Below are 17,500 nucleotides of genomic sequence, written 5' to 3'. Positions count from 1 at the left end.
GGCTTCTTTTCGTTGTTGCTGAATAATTTTCATCAGCGCAGAGCTTAGAAGTAAAAAGGTAAACAGCTCAGTGTTTTGCACTCATCTGGACATCAGTCTGCTGGGTTTTAAATAGGGCCGAATGTCTCCTAATTTTTTAGAGATAGCGTGGTGGTTTAAAACCTCTCGAAAAATGTACGAAAAGAAATACTGATTCTCAGTGAAGTCATAGACATCTACCGGGGTTCAAATAAACACTTATCATTCATGGGAGGTCTCGATTTTGTGAGTTAAAAGTTACGTTTATTTGTGAAAGTGTGCACGAGTCATCGCTAGTCACTAGTCAAATTATCCTTAAACAATTTTATAAGAACGAGAACGTCACCATGCACAAATCAGAAAAAAAAACTAGTTGAAAACAGGTCCCAAGACGCGGGTAAAGCGTAAAACTTATCACTCTAGTGTATTAACTCACCATTTACACCGTTGTATTTTTAACACGAACTACGGTTTTACCAATTAAGACCAATTAAATTTTGGTAACTCGTTGTGGTGAAAGGCTACTGCTGTCTGATACTGCCTCTTCGATGAGCCGCTTACAAGTAAAGTTAAATCCCTTCTCTTTCTCATTGACGGACTACCGTTCTCAGAAGCAGACTTCTCTGCTGGCCACTCAATCCGGGACTTGGGCCCCTCTGAACACTTTCCTTACACTTAGTTGAGAAAACATACGATTCTTTTGCTATTCTCATTACACTTTCATGAGCAATATGACAAATTTCGGTTACTGTATGTACAATAAAGTCTTTAACAGAACATTAATAAAATGCAAGTACCGGTACCTGTGTCACACAATCTATAACACGCTTAAAAATTATCTTGTTAAATAAATTTTCTGTTCGCAAAACAAAGTCAGTTGTTCAAAAGTCTCCAGGACACTGTTTTATGTATACATCACTTTCCTGTGGAATAATTTCGATTTCATCATATCACATCTCCCAAAACAGACATTGTAGACCATCCGGCACTCGTCGGGAAGGGGGGGGGGGGGGGGGGACGCGTCGTACATGACCTACTAATGGTCACTAATCAATGTTCTTGTCTGTCAACGCCTCTCAAAATTGCTTTTGGAACACAATCCTTGCCAAATTAAGTTTTAGGTGTGATCCTTCCTCCACAATGTTGAATTCACTGATTTTTTATTACAGTTCAGGAGTGTAACTTCCATTTTGTAATATGGATGTATGTTGCTTTGAGTCCATGAAATAAATAGGCCTAGTATAATCGGCTAACTCAATGATGTACCCAATTCAAACCCTTTAGGAATAGAACGTTTTGTTCCAGGTATTTCCATATTATTTAAATGTGCATGCTACATCAAAATTCCAATACAATAGACCAATTTGGCTAACTCAATGTTGTACCCAATTCAAATCCTTTGTTTAGAGCATCCTGGGGCACCCTTTCTACATAAATTGCTACGAAAGCATTGAAGGCAGTTACCCACTGGGTAATGGTCTGCACCTTTTGAGAGGACTGCACGGCCTCTAGATGGAGACGGTTCTGTGAGGAAATAGTATTACCCGGCGAGAGTGATAGTGCGAACTTTTCAGTCGGGGGCCCAACGCCAAACAGCGCCCCGAAGTCTACATATTCGTTTTGCCAAATCTTGGCTTTGATCTTAGCACTCACGCGTGATCCCAAGGAGATGGCGATGCTGGTAAATGATTGGCGGGGCCCATCTTCGGTCCCAGACATGGTGCAAGATTCCAGCGTACCTGAGACTCCCGTGAGCGCCGTTACCTCGTTGTCCACCGCCTGAGGGGCTCAGAGGGGCGTATTGTAAAATGACCTGAATAAAAAATCATGTGACAATAGCGAGAGCGTGTGTGCTAGCGCAAAAACGTATCAAAAAACCGAGTTCCATAGCGGTGTGAGAAAAAACAGCAGCCGAGTGCATTGGACACACCTAACCTACTCGGTGGTCGAAAGGATTGTAACATCGGGCACACTGTGCCATCAGGCGGATATCCGCACATGATATCAGAAGTTGTGAACAGCGTGGAATGTTGCAGCCAAAAAGTCAGCAACGTGTAATTCCAACTGAGGGCTGATTCATTAAAAATTATATATTCATCGGCTTGGTGAACATAAACCGCAAGGAACTGGCGAACAAATAGCAAATAAATAGCAAATCTTTTCAATGATGAGAGATTGCGATTGGTGAAATGCTCTCATTGTGTAGGGAATGTAGGCATTTTAAAACAGCCCCTCTGAGGCTCCTAAAAAGTCGATAATGGCCGCGCGAGTTTAAATGAACGCCATCTCTGGAATAAAGGCTAACCTTGCTATTCCAAAAACCCTTGTGCCTCCAATAAAAAGAGTACGGGAGTGGCTCTAGCAGGACCTTCAAGTACTTGACTAAATCGCGAACGCGTTTATTATACATAGGGCACGATTCTCGATAAACAGTTTGGCAAACGCAAACACGTTTGACCTGAAAGCGGTCATGAAGCAAAGTGACTAAATCCTCAATAGCAGAAGCTATCGACAACGGGTCAGCGTGTACGAGATCGTTCGGTCCCAGCTGTAAAATGACAATCTGGGGCACAAAAGACTCAACTATTGGTAAATCAAAGGCACGTGCCTTTGCAATAGTGCTACCTCCAACACCATGCCATTTAATTTCGCAGGCTTCGGCAATGAGAAAAATGGCGTTAAGGTCGGGATGAGAGGCAATAAAGTCCTTTAAACGGTGGATAAAGGAGTGGCCAAGAATCAATACCAGAGGTGGAGCCATGCCAAACGTTTAGGGAGAATAAAGCCCTCTAAAAAAGAACTTAAGCAGCATACAACTTGCCTGAAAATCCTTGATAATCCAAGTTTAGTCCGTGAAGGTACAGCTAAGGGCGCTAGTCACGAAGATTGCAATCCCTTAACTAGACCTATCCTTACTCCGCCCTTATCTATGATTGGCTCATTTTTCTGGCTGAATGCATCAAGAGAAAATGAGGGGACAGAGAAGGAGGCTTCCGGTCCAGCCCTTGGGATATGTCATGTCCACGAAAGTTATTTTTAGACGAGCGGAAGTCTTCCGAGACGTCCGCATGCTGGCCTACCTCGATCCGATGCTTGAAAGAAAATAAATATTCATCAGCCTTCCACGTGCGCCGTCATTTTCTCTTTTCACTAACAACCTAAGAGCGAGGCAAGACTGCATGCGGACGTCTCGGAAGACAGACTTCCCCTAGAACAAAGACTTCCGCTCGTCTAAAAATAACTTTCGTGAACATGACATATCCCGGCCAACGCTCTGAGCCTCCGTCTCTGTCCCCTCATTTTCTCTTGAATGCATCTATTGACCCGAGGAGGTCAAAGTCGACGACATAAATAACATCATTCCTAACAGTAATAATGCCCCTTTTGTTCCAAGTATTACCATATCATTTAAATGTGAATGCTACATTATCATGCAAATGCAATACACAAAGCATCTTAACCCCTAGAGATTTGAATTGGGTGCAACATTGAGTTAGCCGAATTGGTCTATACACAAATAATCTTAATCATTGAGCGAGTCGATTTAGTCATATATTGTTTACTTTCCCGCAAATTAAACCCGATTTGAAAATAGACATTTTTTTGACCCTGATTGGCACAAACCTGATACATTAACTCAGTACTTGCATCTTATAAATAAATAAATAAATATATCAATTTAAAAAAAGCCATCGTATACCAACATATCTTGTACCTCATTAAAACCTCCCTAGGTCCAGTCGCTTACGCGCCGTTGGACTAAGTCCATTAACTTGTGTGATTACAATTCGTTATATACCATTAAATTAACAATGACGTAGTGTGTTGGCATCTCGTCAATTAATAATTTTTGATCACAGCAAAGTTTTCTTATTTTCGAGCATTTCGGTATTTCTTTTCAGTTTTTAAATGTCTCTATTCTGTTGATAACGATGTTCTTTTAGCCCCACAGTTTGAGACTTCGTTATGTGTTTGTTGAATGTGAGTGAGGACAATTTGCGAGCCAACACAGTGGCGAGCCATGCGAGTCAAAGCATGCGAGTCACACAGTTATTGAAAGCTAACCATTTTAAAATGGGTACTTAGACTTAATAACTGTTTATCAGCGCTATTTGAAATGGGTGCTTAAACTCAAATGCGAAATTCGAATGCCTCGCAGATTATCCAGCCCCGTTGAATGTCCACCAGGCTGCTTGCCACTTAAGAGATATGTAGCTGAAACTGTTTGTCTCTGATGTTTTTAGCGTTGGTCACTCGAATCTTGCGTGTGCTGCGATTTTCCCTTTGTTTGTGTTGACACTTATTGGATTTTGACTTTGTTTAGAAACCATTTGTAAACCCTGGGATTGACTACAAAAACCACAAATTGTAAAAACCTTTCAGAAAAAGAAATAAGTGGTCGATAGACCAAACACAAAAAAACAGATTGTTTCTTTCTCTACCCATCTGCTTTCCTTCCAAAGCGATTGCCGGGCGAACTTAGATGATTTAATAGATTTCAGGTCCACTATGCAGTGCGAAACATGAATAGAAAGCCATTAGGTTTGTTTGGGCAGTTTCCGCCGAGCGCCGTACAGTCGTAATCACACGTGATTACACTAGGATAACTTCGACAACTAACCCTAACCCTACCTAAAAATTACAGAGCTATATAAGCAGCAGTTTACAGAAACAGCTACTGCCAGAACGAAGGCCAGGAAAGGCCTGCCGGAACAAACCCCGTTGGGGGAAAATAAGGCAGGAAACCTGGGTAGGATCTATGATTTAAGCTCTGAATGCCAATCCTACGAAAGCCACGCTGCTAAGACAAAATTGAAACGAAAGCGTGAACTACTATTTAAACTGTGGTAGAAAAAGGCGTTGGCCAAGAATGATCTCCCATGTGACAAAACTCTCTTGTATGGCTGTCATCGTGTCCCATGGTGCACTGAACAGGCCCAGTCCCCACTGCTCTCATGCCTCCGAAATATTTCATTTCCAGCTAATTCATATTCATGCAAAGGCCGGCTTTTACATATTTCAGCTCTACTACACTACGTTGTGTACGAAATCGGTTTATCATTTTGGAATTAGGTCATGAAACGATTTAGTTTAGACTAGACTTCTAAAGATAAATTCGTTGGAGTGGGGGTTAATATCTAGCATGCTTAAGTAATCTTTTTAGTACTGAAAATGAACAGACACTACTACTTGATTGGGCTATCACAACCTTCGCCTGCAAACGCAGACGTATTTCCGGCGGTCGTTTCCCTCGGGGGAGAGAAACAACCGCCGGAAATACGTCGCAGGGTAAGTAAAAACTTAACCTGCGATCAGGCTCTATTTTAGTTTCGCGTGGTACGTAATGTGGAGTTGGCGAAACGAAAAACAGAGCCTGACCAAATTCCTCTTCGAAAATTCCTTCCGCCCCCTTTTTTTGATTGAATGACATGTCCTTCATCGGCCAATCAAATTCACGCAATATACGCGTGGACCGCAGATTCACGCTGGTTTGTTTTGACCACAGTTAAATACCGTGGGAGGAATATTATAAACGAATTCGAATTCGAAAGTTACCGTTGGCTTTAATTTGAGAAAAACACATTTAAAGCATGGGGAATGTTTTCGACGACGACTATATTGCGGCAAAGACCGGTGTAATTCTTCCTCCGAACTTCACTGAATATGCAATCTTTTAAGCTTGACATCTTAATTTGTAATTGAGATAACCTAGCATTCTGTCGTTGGACGGTTTGGCAATAGATTTTTAAAGAAAAAAAAAAGAGAAAAATACATTATTCCTTTAACGTGCTTGCCCATCAAGGTTTCTTTGGTGATTTTTTCGGGTAATATCTTCAGTTGCAGTGTATTTCTAGAATTGCGCGCAGTAAAATCATGATAAGTTTGGCTGTTAATTTTTTGATGGAGTACGAACAATAAGATGGACTCGCGAAGTTTCTTTTATTTTTGTACAATAGGTCTCTCTGGAAACATGCCATTTTAGTTTCTGGAGTGCGAGTTTTAAGTTAAATCAACTGGAAATATTATGAAGCAATCTTGACTCCAAATTGTGCAAACAGACCGTGTCATGTACAGTAAGTAAATAATGCCGTTTGATACACAGATGTTCAAAACATGCATTCGTGTAACTTGCGATTTTATCAGCATCTCCTCCTGTTGATATATATGTTCTTTGTCTCATCCAGGAAACCAATATGCATCAACTTTCATTGCCATTTGAAAGAACCAGCTATTTAGCTTTCAAAACATCAGGGAAGTTTGTGCCAAAGTACTTTCAACCACATGGCCACAGAGCTCGACAACGGAATCGCTAATTTCACTCTTTCCAGAGATTCAAACCCGATTCTGGACAAGTTATGAGATGTTTCAGAAGGCATATCTCCATTTATACAAATAAAATCAAGTTGCACCGTCCACGGCATTGTGAGAACAAAAGGCAGCAAATTTTTTTTGTACACTTATGGCGGATTAGTCTCGAGGACTTCGCGAGAGCTCCGCGCAATCACGATGGCATTTTCACTTCCGGCGTTTCAACAGCCAATCAGATTACGAATTTGGTCGGCCAAAATTTGGCCGACCGTCCGGAATTCTTGAGAGACTTTTGGTCAGGCCCAATTTTAGCGAGCGACGACATAAGAGAATATATGGGCGAAGCTAAAAATGGGCCTGATCGCAGGTTAGTAAAAACCCGCATGTAAGAACCTAGTGTCTTAAGAACCTGCTGGCAGAAATTTCCCATTTTTATACCCCAAAATATAAGAACCTGTTTAGCCAAGCAAAATTTATCAGGTTCTTAAATGTGAGTTATGGGATATTTTTATAAGAACTTTAAACTAAGAAGTATAACTTTTGTGACTTTGGGAAATTAAATAGAGAACACTTCATGGAAAGTATGCACGTACAGTTTTAATGAGGAAACTGTAGTTCTTTGAACACTAATTATAAGAGGTGCATTTATTTTGTTTGTTTGTTTGTTTGCTTCATTTCATATACTTTAGCACTATGATCAATTATGATGATTCAATCATAAAATGAATGTGACCAGAAAATTAAGGCAAAAGGACTTTTTTTGCATTTTTTACTTATTCCATTTAGTATTTTATTTTGTATGCAAATATTTCTGAAAGGATACTTTGTTTATAGTGTATATATTATTTTAGTTAGTCTTGCACAAGGTTCATGACAAGACAGTTATAAATAAATGCTGTATCATATAAAGGACCAAACCTATTTTTATGCTTCTACAGGAATGGTTTCTACTGAAAACTTAAGAACCTAATGAAGAACCTACTTTAGCCTAAATTGCCAATGACTACCCCCAAATATAAGAACTTGTTTTGCCAAACTTGGAAAAATGTAGGTTCTTACACGCGGGTTTTTACTGTATCTGGATGTATACTTTCCAGCCACAAACTTAAGTAACTTACATATATATTAAGCTTACCGATTGTTGCTGTTGCTGTTGCAGTTGTAAAAGTTCTAACTGCATTTGAAGAGCTTTCATTTCCTGCCGAACACAAACAAATAACAAAATTTCTGTCATACTTGTAAACTCACTCTCAAAATATTTATGAAACTGACAAAAAGAAAGCTCAAACCAACCTGACCCGCTGTCTTGACTCGCTTCGTCGATTGCGCGTTTTCTTAGTTTTTTCAGCACAATAGCGGCCTCTACACAGAAGATTTTCGTTTGTTTTTACGAAAGGCGAAAAACGTGTTTTTTGCCGCTAACACGACAGCCAATTTTATAGTGGTACATCACTTGCACGCAAACTTCTTACACTAAAAAGTCCTTCGCATGGTGGAGAAAAGTTTTGCAACCCCTCATCATTTCCCGCCTTTGCAAACGCGGCTACCAGCTAAAAGTTAGAATCTTCCAGAAAAAAGAACAAGCGATCGATTCTTTTCCTTTGCTGAGAAAGCTCGATGACTTGTTCTCTTCCTCTCTGGCAGCCATCTTGCTTGCAACGAGATTATGCATGCATCAAATGGATTCCTAACGGACCAATCAGACAAAAGTCTCCATTGCTTTTCGAAATATGATTAGCAATGGCGATTTTTGTCTGATTGGTCCGTTAGGAATCCCATTTGATGCATGCCCAAGGCATGCGCATAACCTCGTTGCAAATAGACTATTTATATCGTATTTGACGACGCGTGTGATCTGAAGAGGAAATCGAAGGGTCCCAAAAAACCATCAAATCATCCAGGACAACGTAGAAAATAGTAGCTGAGTGAACTTTATTTATCTAGCTGTCCATAAAATGAGCTTTCGAAAAGAAACATGGCGATTTGAAGTTTTTATGGAACATTTTCCTCGATTAGTTGACTGTCTCAAAATAACGTGACGTCACGCGCTCTCTCATCCTCAGGGTTGTCTGCCTGTGGTCGTAGGTTTGATTCCTGCCCACGACTCTGATTTTAAAGTTGTCCTACCCCCGTTGCCCGTTGTCAACGCAACTTGTGTTGTATCAAGTCCTTCCCTCGGGCCCATTACACATTTCCATCTTGCGTGTATCTCGGTATTGTTTTTACATTTATTTTGTAGCGGTCACGGTCATTCAGATGTAACTGACGCTCCCACGCAAGCAATCCACCGATATTGCTTATCCATTAATTTATTCAGTGTAACTAGATTCCTTGTTCCTGCTCCACACGTTCCAACGAGGACGTTTCCAGGTAATGAGACACTCCTAATTGATTATTTGTTTGTTGTTTGATTGAACTATACTGCTTTCTGTTCTTTAATTACTTGTACATTGTGATCACATAATATGTCTCATCACCCGGCTTTAAATTAAGGAGGCTCGAAATAGTTTCTCCTTTTTTCAATCAAATAAACATATTCTGTCCTTAGATACAGTTAGGGTAATCATATTAAGGCGAAATCTGGCCAGGGTATTAAGTACCCATCGTTGATTTCTCACATTATATTTTCCTCCAAAATAACGTTACCATGGCAACGATATTAGGCATTTCCTTGAGCCTTATGTTGCCTTTTTTCAAGAAACGGGACGGTGAAATTTTCCCATTTAGTGTTACCAGATAATGTTAGAAATACTCTCTAAAATATTCTCAGTTTTTCAGAAAAATAAGTTTTTTTGAAATGTGCCTCTAATTTTTTTTTAACTACAGAATTTTTTTAAATTTGAAAGACAAACGTTTTAAATTAATCTAGGCTAACATGCAAAAAATGAAAAAAATTCACCGTCCGGAAGCAGAGATATAAACGAGTAAAGTTGCAAAATCAGGAAAAATGAGGGGGTTACAAGATCGGCATTTACGCATGCGTCACCCGCTCATTCGAGTGCACGCGCGAGTTGAGCTGAAGGTCAACACAAACGGATTTAAATGACCATTAAACCGTTTGTGTAGAATTTTCGTAGTTTTTATGAATAGGAGATGTCTATTTATATTCATGTCTATAGGAATTAGAAGAAAGGAGAGTGAAATTAGCGGTATTTGCTTATTTCTTGAGACCCGTTTGAATCACAAGCTGACGCGAGCAGCTCACGAATTGCGTGTGTGGGTACGCGCGCGCGCTCAACTGAAAACCCTTTCGAGCCTCCTTAAACTCTTTACTGTTTCTCATTGTTTAATAGCAAGAACAAGTAATGCATGCGTAATAAATTTCCTTCTCGCCTCTCTTTTCTTTTCTTTGGATTAAAGTCAGTAACTATGTCGGCACACATTCCTTTTATGCATACCTTAACTGTTTATTTTCTGAGTGATCACGATCACTCAGAAGCTTGGCTGGTTGTCACGAACGCACGCACGCACCGCGCAAGCAAACAATTAACTAATGTTGCTTATCCATTAATTCATTTCTAATGACTCGAGGAACATATCAAGGTAACAAGTAACATTAGCTTGAGGGTGTAATAAATTATTTGTTTCTTGTGTGATGGAACCATAAACTGCCCACCATTCTGAGAAAGTAAGTAAATGATACGTATCTTGAATTATTCCTGAACAGAGAAGGTTAGTTTTTGAATCCGCTTAGATTCAAACTTGAGGGTGCCACAAAGCAAAATGACGATTGAGAAAGCATTCAATCAGTTTCAGCCATAACAAACTCTTTATGTCTACTCGCGTTAAAATCTTACATAAAGCTAAGCAAGACCAGAGCCTCCTATAATGTATGCGTTCTCATTACAACTTTGAACCTCGCCGAGCGAAACCATGTATTTTTTTAATTGAGTTGTTCCGAGCAATCACGAACAGTCATCTCACCTCGATCCGTTCTCTTGAGAACTTTCCAGCTTTCCGCTCCAGTTCCACTCTTTTTGCATACTAGGCATAAATGATTTGTGTTATGAAAGTTAAAATGGATAACCACATTAAATCATCAAATTTTGCAGAGTCATTTCTTGTTGTCGAGGACCTCGCGTCGATTAGCACCCATTTTGGTAAGTTGCTCACCGTTACTCATTTCTTAATAACACGAACAAGTAATAATTTATGTGTGATAAACCAGTTCTGATGAATTTTGCGTTACTTCTTGTTGTTTTCTCTTTACTCAGTTTGGATCAAGTTAGTGACTATTTCAGAATTCCTGATATGTTTATTTTACAAAGTGATCATGATCACCGTCAATCATGATCAGTTGCGAATGACGCGCCCAAATGATCCACCAGTATTATTTATTCCTTAATTTTTTGTTCAGCCAGATTCATTATTCCTGCTCACAAGGTTTTAAAGAGGAACATTGCAAGGTATTTGGTAATATTAGCTTGCTGAGTGTAATCAGATATTTGTCTGTCGTTGCAAGATAATAGGGAACTGAAGCAACGACGACGGCGACGACACAGAGAACGTCATCTCAAAATATAAATTCGCGTCATTGTAATCACTTTGTAAACATGTCAACCCTTCTTATATGACAAGGGTGTGGTAGTTCCTCAAAAATGACATTGGTCGGAACGGCGCTTAATTTAGGGGAGAAAATAAAACTTTAGCGTCAAGTGCTGACGTTCTCCTTCAAACCTAAAATTTGACTATTTCACGTTGTTGTTTTGCTGACGACGGCAAAGAAATGGACAAAAGTGAAAAACGCACGTGCAGGGCGTGCAAAGCTATTGTTTTTGCCCACTAAATATGCACATTTGTGACGTTCTCGTTGCCGTCGCCGTTGTCGTTGCTTAAGTTCCCTAATATTAGCTTGAGGGGTCACGGTGCTAAATTATTTGTTTCTTGTGTGATCGAACTACAATGTATATACTGCCCTCCATTCTTTTCTTGCACATCGAGAAAGTAAGTAAGTAAGTGATGTATCTTGAATTGTTATTGAACAGAGAGGGTTTTTAGTTTTTGAATCCGTTTACATTCAAAATTGAGGGTGTCACAAAGCAAATGACGATGAAGAATGCATTCAATCAGTTTTAGCCATAATTAACAAACCCTTATTATAATGTCTACTCGCTTTAAAGTCTTACTTAAAGCTAGGCAAGACCGGAGCCTCGTATAATGTACCAGTTCTCCTTACAACTTTGAACCTCGCCGAACGAAACCATTACTTGAGTTTTTCGGAGCAATGGAACAGTCATCTCACCTCGGTTAGTGTTCGAATTGGACAGCTTCACTGATCAGTTGCGCAGTTTGCTCGAGTATGAAATGACTTCTCCTTGCTGCTCCATTTGTTAGTTCTCTTGAGAACTTTTCAGCTTTCCGCTCCTGTTCTACATTTTTAATGTATACTAGGCATAAGGGAATTTTGTTAAGAAAGTTAAAAGTTTTCCTACAAGATTCGATAATGCATGGATAACCACATTAAATCATCAAATTTTGCAGAGTCATTTCTTGACGTCGAGGACCTCGCATTGATTAGCATCCGTTTTGGTAAGTTGCTCACTGTTACTCATTTCTTAGTAACACGAACAAGTAATTTATTTGTGATAAACCAGTTCTGATGAATTGTGCGTTACTTTTTGTTGGTTTTATCTTTACCCAGTTTGGATCAAGTTAGTGACTATGTCAGAATTCCTGATATGTTTATTTTATAAAGTGATCATGATCACCGTCACTCATGATCAGTTGCGAATGACGCACCCAAATGATCCACCAGTATTATTTATCCCTTAATTTTTTCTTTAGCTGGATTCATTATTCCTGCTCACAAGGTTTTAAAGAGGAACATTGCAAGGTATTTGGTAACATTAGCTTACTGGGTGTAATCAGATATTTGTCTGTCGTTGCAAGATAATAAGTGACAATTAGCTTGAGGGGTCACGGTGCTAAATAATTTGTTTCTTGTGTGATCGAACTACAATGTATATACTGCCCTCCATTCTTTTCTTGCACATCGAGAAAGTAAGTAAGTAAATGATGTATCTTAAATTGTTCCTGAACAGAGATGGTTTTTAGTTTTTGAATCCGCTTAGATTCAAAATTGAGGGTGTCACAAAGCAAATGACGATGAAGAATGCATTCAATCAGTTTTAGCCATAATTAACAAACCCTTATTATAATGTCTACTCGCTTTAAAGTCTTACTTAAAGCTAAGCAAGACCGGAGCCTCGTACATGTATAATGTACCCGTTCTCCTTACAATTTTGAACCTCGCCGAACGAAACCATTACTTGAGTTTTTCGGAGCAATGGAACAGTCATCTCACCTCGATCAGTGTTCAAATTGGACTGCTTCACTGATCAGTTGCGCAGTTTGCTCGAGTACGAAATGACTTCTCCTTGCTGCTGATCCATTTGTTAGTTCTCTTGAGAACTTTTCAGCTTTTCCCTCCAGTTCTACATTTTTAATGCATACTAGGCATAAGGGAATTTTGTTAAGAAAGTTAAAAGTTTTCCTACAAGATTCGATAATGCATGGATAACCACATTAAATCATCAAATTTTGCAGAGTCATTTCTTGTCGTCGAGGACCTCGCATTTATTAGCATCCGTTTTGGTAAGTTGCTTACAGTTACTCATTTCTTACTAACACGAAGAAGTAATTTATTTGTGATAAACCAGTTCTGATGAATTTTGCGTCACTTTTTGTCAGATTATTCCATATTTAAGTTTATTTTCTGAAGTGCTCACAGTCACTCATGATTAGTCGCGAATGAGGCACCCAAATGATCCACCAGTATTATTTATCCCTTAAATATTTTTTGCAGCCAGATTCATTATTCCTGCTCAAAAGGTTTTAAAAAGGAACATTGCAAGGTGTTAAGTGATATTAGCTTGCCGGGTGTACCTGTAATAAGTTACTTGTCTGTCGGTTGATTGAACTGACTAGGTCACTTGTGTTCATTTTGTGTTTATTTTTATTCCAATTATTTTCAACTTCTTTTCATTATCCTAATTACTATTATTTGCTTGTTTACCCATAATTACTCAATTTCCTCTTACTTTTGCTTGTGTAGTTGTGTTATCCCCACACATTTCTCTTACCTAATTCCTGTTGTAACGACCGTTAAGTGATTTATCATAAGAAGCCTTTTTGCAGGGTGCGCGAGCTATAACTATGCCATATGTAAACAATAGAGTGTTTCTGAATGAAGGGGTAGTTTCTAAAGAAACTGTGGTGCTGCGTCGGTGGGGAAGTAGTATACAAAAATTTGGTTTATCAACGGAGTTGATAATGTAAATTGACCACCGTACAGAGTAATAGAGTGTTTCTGTCGAGGAACTATCGGCTGATAGTTGCCGCGCGGAAATTTGATGTTCTTAAAACAAATACTTGCCCGAGAAGCAAGGCTTCGAGAGCAAATATGCTAGTTTTAAGAACATCAAATTTCCAAGGGGCAACTATCAGACCGATAGTTCCGAGACATAAACACTCTATTGTCTTTATTGTTGACTACTAAATTTTCTTCCGCGCGCCAGCTCAAAAATCATGTTGAATTATTTTCAACTTTATTAGACGAAAGCCGTGTCAGCCAATGTAAAATTTGAAAAAGAAAACAAACAAAAACCCTCTTAATACAATTTCGATTGTTTATTTTCCATAAGGCCGATTGTTTACAGAGGTATTTTCAGCGGACGACTACTATCCATCCGGGTATTTTCCTCGGGCGGGCACTATGGGCTGATAGTAGGCTGATTTAGCAACAGAACGGGAACGTCAGTGGCGACGGCGCGCGCAGAAAAAACGCCAATGAGAATTCAGAATAGAATAGACTCCACTCTTTTCTTCTCTATTCTAAATTCTCATTGGTAGTTTTGCTGCGCGCGACGTCGCCACTGACGTTCCCGTTCTGTTGCTAAATCAGCCTAGTGTCTCTCCACGGACGAACACTATCGCGTCACGTGATCAATTTAAACCAATAAGAATCGGAGAAAATTTAGTGGTGAACTATAATAGCAGATATGATGGAGCTCTTTCACGCGACAGTAATCACGACATTTCTTCGCAAGCAAGTAACTTACCTTGCTTTTTGCTGACATAAGCGAAGCAAGTCAACGCCGAAGTTTAAGTGTTTTGAGCTTCAAGTTTTCTCAAGTTTCTTCAAGTTTCCAGCTTCAAGTTTTCAACAAGTTTTTCTTCAAGTGTTTAACCTTGTTTCAGTGATTTCAAGGACAACACAAAGGTAACTATTTTGCCTCTGCATAACTAGTTTTAGCTTACACGATTCTTTAGCCGTGCCGCTTTATCGTTAACTTTTCTGTAATCGTGTGTAACGTTTCTATTAAGCTTCGTTTTCTCTGTTTTTGTATTTGTTCAGAAGATGTAGTTTAACTTTTCTACGTAACCAAACATCAATTTGTCCGTATTGTAATTTCACTTGTAAGTTCTTACCTCGTTACGATACGACTTTGTAATTTTGTGCGAACCTTTTTTCAGTTGTCACGGTGTTAATAAACTTTAACATCAGTTTGTGGACATTGTTGACGTAATCACTGGAGCTATACCTGTTGTGTAGGATTAGTAAACTCCTTCTTCCCTTAGATAAATCCTGTATTAGTGGGTAGTAGATTTACCCCTGGCCTTATTTGGTTTTTAGCTATTTTACTATTTTCCTGAAATCCATTATAAATTGGCTACCATTTACTCAGTAAGTTCGGTTGGTTCAGTTAATTTATCTGAAGAGTGTCAGTCTTCAAGACAAGTCATTTTCCAAGGCTTCTCAGATGTGTAGTTATCAATAACATTTGGTATGTTATCAGCATTTTCCTATTTCTTTATTTATTCCTAGCCTTTAGTTTAGTTACTACATATAGCTTTCTGTTCTTGATTTTAGTTCTTAGCAGTGATTGCAAAATTTCATTTGCTATTGTCTAGGTTTACTTATGTATGTTGACCTGTAGTCTGGCACAGCATGTGATTTGCGCCTTGAATATGTTTGCTGTTTTCCAATGAGTAATTGCTGTACTTTCGTCTAACGCTTTGTATCCTTTTAATTGCATTTGATTCCAAATGATCCGTTTGTTACCATTATTTCACAATTACTAGTTTCAATGTACTATTGTGGGATTATTGTGCAATATGTAATTTGAAGCTCTTGCTATTTTCAAATCCATACTTCATTCGAGATGCTTCCGTGAAGCATACACTGGGTTGCCTGTGGTACGTGTTACAGATAATCAGAAGGCACTGAATTGTGTGGTATTGAACTACAGCATTCCAGTCTCTGAAACAAATAAAAGAGAGCAGAAGGCATTTTCCGGGACGGTCGATCGAGAATAAAATATTTACGACATGAAAACAAGATTAATTTTGAACCGCGAATATAGAAAATAAAAAGTTACGATCAGCGACAAACATTTTGGGAGATTCAGCGGGCGCCGTGATTAAGTTACCGCGGCATGTTTACCCGCCAAACAGTGAAGCATCTGTGTCAAATGATGGCAAGATACCGGGTTTTTGTAAGTTTCTTTTTCTGTCAAGTGTTATAAAGTTTGACAATAAAATGAGCGAAGTCAAAACAAAGATCACAATCGCCAAACTCTTGAGGTAATGACCATTTCTTTATGCAAAGTCAAAATTTACTCTCCAAGATGCGTACGACGTTATTTATCACCAGGTAATTCCATCATTTTGGAAATAGCAGCTACTATATTATTCATCGGCGTCACAATTTTTCACTGATTTTGGGGCTCATTTTGTTGAAACTCAAGCACGCTTCTAACAGGCCTGTGAACCCTTCCTGCTTACAGAACAATACTAAAAAAGGTCTCCCATATCACATTTCAACCTTAAGCTCGAAAATTCAATACACAACATGATATTATAATTCACAAAGGCAGAATCCTTTTCCAGCGAAATATCTATTTAACCAAATAACATATTTGGTCTTAGTGGCGAAAACCTCTTCCTATTTCATTCCGTGCGTGAAGACAACAAACTCAATCGTGTCAAATTACCATGTACTTCAGGTTTCCTGAAGAACCGTTTCCATGAATAACATAAAAACTATCCAGTTAAGCTCGCATGTCATACAACATGATGAATTCATAAAGGCCACCTTTTCCAGCGAACAATTTTTTGAAGCAATTACGTGCGTGAAGAGAAGAAACTCAATCGTGTCAAATATGCGCAATACTGCAACAAACTAAATTTCAGGATCAAACCGTTTCCATGAAGAACCTTTTCCTTGAATAATGAAGCACAAAATACACGACAAGCTTTCTTTCAAATACTGTCACATTTCCAACTGGGATTCCCACACTGCATCCCAGTAATAATAGTTCTGGGATTATAAAATTGTTTAGTTTGTTTACAATTTGAAGCCATTTTACTCGTTTTGTTGGTAATTTATTTGCCTTTTAGTTCGCAAGCATGTTTCTTCATGTATCAGCTATTTACCATAGTTTTTATTGTTCAGCTTGTACATAATATCAATTTACTATGTTTAATCCATTGGCTTATTGTGGCTTTGTTTATTTGTTCGTTCCAGACTCTAATAAACTCGTAAAACTTAGCTCAAATTTGTTGTTCTTGCGTCAACCGTTTTGGCCGTCTTACCGAACTATACTACCCTCTATTCTTTCCCTACACATCGATAAAGTGATGTATTTTGATACTTTTTTTTGTTTACATTCACTTGATCTCGATCCACGGTGTTTGCGTAGGCATAAATGATTTGTGTTAGAAAGGTATTTCCCACTGGATAATGTTTTACCGAAAGACTTGGCAGTGGATAACCACATGAAATTAAAATTTTTAGAGTTACGAAAAATGGGGCGAGACAAGAAGGAAACACTTGCAGACAAACCCCTACATTTTGAAAACCGGCATAACAGGCATTTCTACACACGTGTAAATGAGCACCTTTTCTGGGATAAAAATTATCATAGTTTGAAGCATCTTAGTTTGTGTAAACATTGTCAGGATAATTGCGATGTTTCTTGCTTAAAATTTATTGAAAATGCTTCCTCTTTCTATTAACTCAAAATCAAGGAGAGCTTCCTTATTGAGCATATGAAACCGGCCAAACTCAACAAACAAGTTGGTCGTGTCAGTTTAGCATTACACTTTTAAAATTTTACCATTGTGTCAGTTTCAGTATGTTTTCCATAATATCGTTGGTTAGTTTGAGTTT

The 17,500-nt window shown here is 38.7% G+C and overlaps 1 protein-coding gene across 8 annotated transcripts in view; it reads left to right on the top strand.

The window, feature by feature from the left end:
* Positions 1 to 11,170: 11,170 nt before the first annotated feature.
* LOC138003881 (tetratricopeptide repeat protein 28-like) overlaps positions 11,171 to 17,500 on the top strand; it is a 250,699-nt gene continuing 244,369 nt past the window's right edge. For 4 of the 8 annotated variants that reach the window (XM_068850169.1, XM_068850168.1, XM_068850166.1 and 1 more), the window contains exons 1-4: positions 11,178 to 11,271; positions 11,809 to 11,856; positions 12,112 to 12,160; positions 12,874 to 12,921. The gene's annotated coding sequence lies outside the window, so the exon portion shown is untranslated. Of the gene's footprint in view, positions 11,276 to 11,808; positions 11,857 to 12,111; positions 12,161 to 12,299; positions 12,328 to 12,873; positions 12,922 to 13,132; positions 13,182 to 17,500 lie in introns of those variants that run through there. The other 4 variants (XM_068850164.1, XM_068850170.1, XM_068850165.1 and 1 more) reach the window with 3 other exon arrangements.

Source organism: Montipora foliosa, chromosome 5 (genome assembly GCF_036669935.1).
Source record: "Montipora foliosa isolate CH-2021 chromosome 5, ASM3666993v2, whole genome shotgun sequence".
NCBI lineage: Eukaryota > Metazoa > Cnidaria > Anthozoa > Scleractinia > Acroporidae > Montipora > Montipora foliosa.
Note: the sequence above shows the minus strand (reverse complement) of the source record. Positions and strands in the feature narration are given on the sequence as shown.